This window comes from Ictidomys tridecemlineatus, chromosome 9 (genome assembly GCF_052094955.1).
Source record: "Ictidomys tridecemlineatus isolate mIctTri1 chromosome 9, mIctTri1.hap1, whole genome shotgun sequence".
NCBI lineage: Eukaryota > Metazoa > Chordata > Mammalia > Rodentia > Sciuridae > Ictidomys > Ictidomys tridecemlineatus.
Genome location: NC_135485.1, coordinates 209,526 through 215,526, shown reverse-complemented (window position 1 = coordinate 215,526; position 6,001 = coordinate 209,526).

Genomic DNA, 6,001 nt, shown 5'->3' with positions numbered 1-6,001 from the left:
GTTGTCTATTGGAAATTGAGGACAATCAGTACATGATTTATCCTCTGACACTGTGAAAAACGAAGGGCTTCTACCAGTAGTGACTCAGCACACATTGGGCTATAGCTGCCCAGGCCAACCAGGCAGTGGCTGCCCCAGGGAGCACTCAACCTCAGCTGGGGCCACCTTGCTGCCTGTCCTCTGGCCTCTTGGCCCCTTTCTGAACCAGCACACAGCCTTTCAGCCCCACAGCAGCTCTTCAGGGCATCTGCCTCCAGGGCAGCAGGCCAGTGTTTCCAAAAGCATTGCCTACCTCTTCTGCTGCTGGAGAGGGCGCTGCACAGGGAGGTGAGTGACTCAGGCTAGTGTTCCTTTCCTGGCCTTCTAGTGCACCCTCCTCACTCCCAGCCTGCAGGCTCCTGCTCCTCCTCTGGAGCTCCCTGGGGAAACAGCTGGTCTAGGAGCATCTCTCTGGCAGCAGCCAAGGGCACAGGCCTCTTCAGAGTCCAAGGACCTCACCCCTGGTCATGAGTGGGCTGCGCTGAGGACTTGGTGGAGTCTGTGGATGGCACAGGTGTGAGTCTCAGCCTTGGTGAACCTACTCCAGCATCAGGCCATGAGGAGGAAGGAGGGGGTGCCCTGTGTCTGAAGCCTGAGCTGGGAGAACTCATGCCTTTTCTGGAGACACTAGCCCCTGACTGGAAGCCTTGCAGACCCAAGAAAGATGGAACTCTGCCAGCAAAATCAACTACTGTCAAGTCTCAGCATGGAAAACCCAGGGAAGAGTGAGCCTTGTTCATGGGGGAATGAGTTATCTGGGGGGCTGTAGGCTGTGGCTGACAGAATAGGAGAAACCGCTTGGAGGAGATTAGCATATGTGTGGGTGTGGGTGTGCATGTGCGTGTGCTGAGATAGAAACCAGGAGCACTTTACCACTGAGCTACAGCCATAGACCTTGTTATTTATAGTCTGACAGAGGATCTTACTAAATTGCTTGGGGCTTTCCTAAATTGCAGAAGCTGATTTTGAAATTGTGATCTTTCTGCCTCAGCCTACCTGGTGTGCATAACTGCATGCAGCCTGGAGAAGAATGTGGAGGGTGCTAGATCGTGTGCTTGGATGTAGAGAAGCTGTGTGTGTGTGTGTGTGTGTGTGTGTGTGTGTGTGTGTGTGTTGGTGAGTGTGTATGGAATGGAGATCATGAGTTTGTATAGGGTGGAGAACTTGCATGTGTATGGGGTGGAGATGGAGATGGTGAGTGTGTATTGCATGAAGATCATCAATATGTGTGAGATTGTGATGTTATGTGTGTGGGATGGTGCCGGGTTTCTGTTTGCAACTAAAAGGCTAAAGGGTCACTCCAGTAAACTGGGCTAATTGGGCTGTGCAAAATAACCACACGACACAAATACCTTTTTCTTTGGGGTCACTGTGAAGGCTCCTCTGATCTTAAGCATCCACAGGAAGACAGAGAGAGAGCCCACATGAGCTGACCCCTTTTATTGAGGAGAAGCTATTCAAATGAGGCAAGGTGTCAGGTTTCAGGGGGCTGAGTCTATCTTCATGATGTCCACTGTCAGCAGGTTGACTGACACCTGGGTAGGCCACACCCAAGGGCACAGTAAGAGAAGGGGCCATACACAAGGCACTTCCATGGAACATTCTGTCCTAAACAGGACAAGGGGTTATATTACAAAGGAACAGGTGAGCATAGCTCCACCCATGGGGCTGTAGGAGGCCACGCCCAGGCACAAAGAAGACAGTCACTGGAACCCTAGAAGAGCCAGGCAGTCTAGCAGCATGGGTGCCTGACACCACATGGCCCAGCAGGGGAGTTCACTCAGTCACGTGCGAGGTTGGTCTCCCACTGGATGGAGATGTTCAGTGTGTATGAGATGAAGATGATGAATGTGTATAGGATGGATTTGGTGCAAGAATGGTTGGAGGTGTGTGTGGGGGGATGGAGATTGTCAGTGTGTATGAGATGGAGATAGTGATTACGTATTGTGTGGAGATGGTGAATGAGTATGGGATGGATACCTTTTGCCTAATTGGGAATTACATGACACTACAGCAAACAATGACCGCACAGACAATGTCCATTAAGAGAGATCAAGTGCCAGGTCATAAAGGACATCAGGAAGTATTTTTAAATGCATAATGAAAAATGTGAAATATGAGATATATTTAGTCTAAGTTCCTTTTACCTATTCCTTAAAACTCTAGGAATGTTCTTATTAATGTGATTGTCTTGTTCTTAGCCTTTCTGATCCTAAATCCATGAGATGTCCTTATCAATGTGATTATCTTTGTCCTAATCCCCTCTGATCCTAAACCAAGAAATATCCTTATTGATATGATTGTCTTGTTCTAAGCCCTTGTGATCCTAAACCCAAGGGACATCCTTATGATGTGATTGCCTTGTTCTAAGCTCTTTGTTCACTAACAAGGTAACTTAGGGTAGGGCCACTAGATAGCTTCAGGATGGGTCTGGTCAGAAGACCAAGAGTTTAGAGGGTTGGAACTTTCAACCTTACCCACTAGCCTCGGGTAAGAGGGGCTCGAGGTCCAGCTCTGCAAGAGCTCTGGAGAGACAAGAATGAGGTCTGTGTACCTGACCACCAGAATAGGCATAGGGCTCTGTGCCCTCTTCCCCTTGCCTTCTCTTCATCTGACTGTTCGTTTACGTTCGTAATAATGCCCTTTATAACAAACCAGAGAGTGTAGGTGGACTATGAGCCACCCTAGCTAATTATCACACACCAGGAGGGAGGTCATGGGAGCCTGGATCCAGAGCCAGGGAGAAGCACAGTCACAGTGGGGCTGCCTAGTATCTGAGTGGGTGCAGTCCTACGGGAGGGAGCCCTCCACTGTGGGACTGCATTGTCCCAGGGAGGCAATACGGCTCTGAATTCAGGTACTGTGGAATTAAAACAGACCTTATGTGGGGTCTTGGGAGACTCTGAGGAGGGCAACCTTCTGGGTGGGAGCTTACATGGGCTACTGAAGGCTGAGAAGGACAGGGCTGTGCAGCCCACCAACCGAAAATAAAGAAAGTACAGACAGGATGGAAATGACCAGAAACAACAGCCCGTGACCTTTCGGGCTGTACCTGTCTGCTTGTCCTGGTTGCTCTAAAGCCTGCGATCCAAGCAGAGGTGACCTGGCTCCTGCTGCACACAGCAGCTGAGTCCCGAGTACCTTCTTCCCATTCTGAAAGCTCTTTCAAAGGTGCTTTCATAAGTATTTTTTTTTTTTTGACTTCCAGGGCAGTGTCAGAATGGAATGGGGCTATGAAGTACTCAGTTGGTGTCCACTGGAGAATCACTGTATGTGTGAGAATCTCACACAGTGGTGATGATGTGTGCTGTGTCCTAAGAGTGCAGTAAGAGGAAAAACAGGTGTCCTCCCACCCCATAGATGGGGAAGTGGGCAGCTTTAAATGATCTTATTGGAAAGGGGGACTAAGTTTAAGAAGGCAGAAAAAACAAATCAAAGTAAGGAGAAAATAGGAATAAGGTTAATAGTAAAAATAAATAAAATAGAGAATAAGATAGATAAGAGAAAAGTTGATTCTTTGAAAAGATTAGCCCCCAGAAAAATCAGTGAAGATGAGCAGGGGAACAGACAGAGAAAATACCAGAATTAGAATGAACAAGAGACTCAAACAAATCTTACAGGCAGCATCAAAAAGATATGGAGATTGGGGCTGGGGATGTGGCTCAAGTGGCAGCGCGTGCGCCTGGCATGCGTGCGACCCGGGTTCGGTCCTCAGCACCACATACAAAGATGTTGTGTCTACTGGGGGAAAAAAAAAAACTAAAAAAAAAGAAATATTAAAATTCTCTCTCTCTCTCTCACTCTTTAAAAAAAGATATGGAGATATTATGAAAAAAACATGTCAATTTGGATAAAATGTTAAAAATACAATTTACACACACACACACACACACAAATTACAATTTACACCACCAGGTACAGTGGTGCATGCCTGTAATGCCAGTGGCTAGGAAGGCTGAGGCAGGAGGATCGCGACTTCAAAGCCAGTCTCAGCAATGGAGAAGCACTAAGCAACTGGGCTGGGGATGTGGCTCAGTGGTCAAGTGCTCCTGAGTTCAATCCTTGGTAACCAAAAAAACCCAAAACAAAATCCCAAAAAACCAATTTACCAAAATTGACACAAGATCAAGTAGAAAATCTTAATACAGCAATTACCAAATACCAAAACTATTACCAAAAATATCTCCACAAAGAAAACTTCAGGTTCAGATAGTTTCACAAGTAAATTCTACAAAGTATTTAAGGAAGAATTTTATTGAAACCCTTTGAGAAAATAGAGGGGGAGGGGATGTTTTCCCACTTACTTTATGAGGCCAGAATAACCCTCATGTCGAAACTTGTAATAATAGAAGACATTGCAAATGTATCAGTCAGGTTTCTGTTGCTATGACAAAATACTTGAGAAAATTAACATCAAGGGGTAAAGGTTAATTTGGCTCAGTTTCCCAGCTTTTAGTTTATGCTTTACTGTGTTGTTTTGGAGCCCATGGTGGCCCAGCACATCTTGGTGAGCACAAGACAAAGGAAGTGGCTTACCTTCTGTCAGCCAAGAAAGAGAGAGAGAGAGAGAGAGAGAGAGAGAGAGAGAGAGAGAGAGAGAGAGAGAGAGAGAGAGAGAGAACGAGTGCACACATGAGCGCAAGGGTGGATGTCCCAGAGTTCCCTTCAAGGGCAAGATCTGTCTTCCTCCCAACAGACCCCAGGTTGGCAGCCAAGCCTTTACCACATGGCTTTTGGGGGTCATTTAAGATCTAAGGTATAATACCAAGGAAAGAATGCAGCCTGCCAATAGCCCTCATGAACATGCAGAAGTTCACTAAACAATAGTGAATCAAGTCCTTCGACATGTAAACCACATATCACCACCACATGGGGTTTATCCCAGCAATTTAAGGCCACAATAATATTTTAAAAAAATAAAGTGATCTACCATATTGATAATTTAAAACTTCTGGCATGTTTTAAATTTAATGAAGACTAGAAGGCAGCTGGGCATGGTGGTGCACACCTATGATCTCAGAGGCTTGGGAGGCTGAGGCAGGAGCATCACAAGTTCAAATCAGCCTCAGCAACTTAGCAAGAGCCTGTCTCTAAATAAAATACAAAAATTAAAAAAAATGGCTGGGGATTGTGGTTCACTGGTCAAGCACCACTTAACATGCAGGCACTTAATAGAACATGCAGACGAATTGACCTTGCCTCTCCTGAGACCTTGCTAAACAGACTTAGAATTTCACTCATAGTTAAAAACAAACAAACAAACAAACAAACAAACAAACAAAAAAACGGAAAGAAGGAGAGATGGAGGAGGTTAATCAAGCCAGGGGTGGAAGCAAGGCTGCCTCACATCCAGAATGTGTGTGTAAACCTTCCCCGAAACCCTTGGTGGCTCTTGACACCTCTCCATCCTGCTAGACCCCCAACCAGCCCAGAAGCAAGGAGAGCAGCCTTGACCTCTGCCTTGGAGCTTTCTCTAGTGCATGTGGTCTGCCTTGCTTGTCTGCAGCCTACAGAGGGTCCAGGCAAACAACTGTGCCTGCCTTCTCCAGGTGTTCATCATCTAAAAAATTATCTTAGCTCTCGTCTGGTGAACCTAGTCCTGCTGCTGTAGTTACAGGAACCTGTTCCTTTTCCTGGCTAGGAGCCGTTAGAATCCTAATAAACCCTATTAGATTAGAAATCCATTGGTATCAAGAATTCTTGGTTTAACAATTTAACAGAATAAAGAAGAAATATATGACTAACATAATTCATGCAGAAAAGCAGCTGACAAGGGCTGGGGTTGTGGATCGGTGGTAGAGCACTTGCCTAGCATGTGTAATGCTCTGGGTTTGATCCTCAGCACCACATAAAAATAAATAAATAAAATAAAGATATTGTGTCCCTCTGCAGCTAAAAAAAGAAAAGACAAGAAAGTCACTTCATAGAATCCAAGATTAACTCATGGTAAGAACAAATAGAA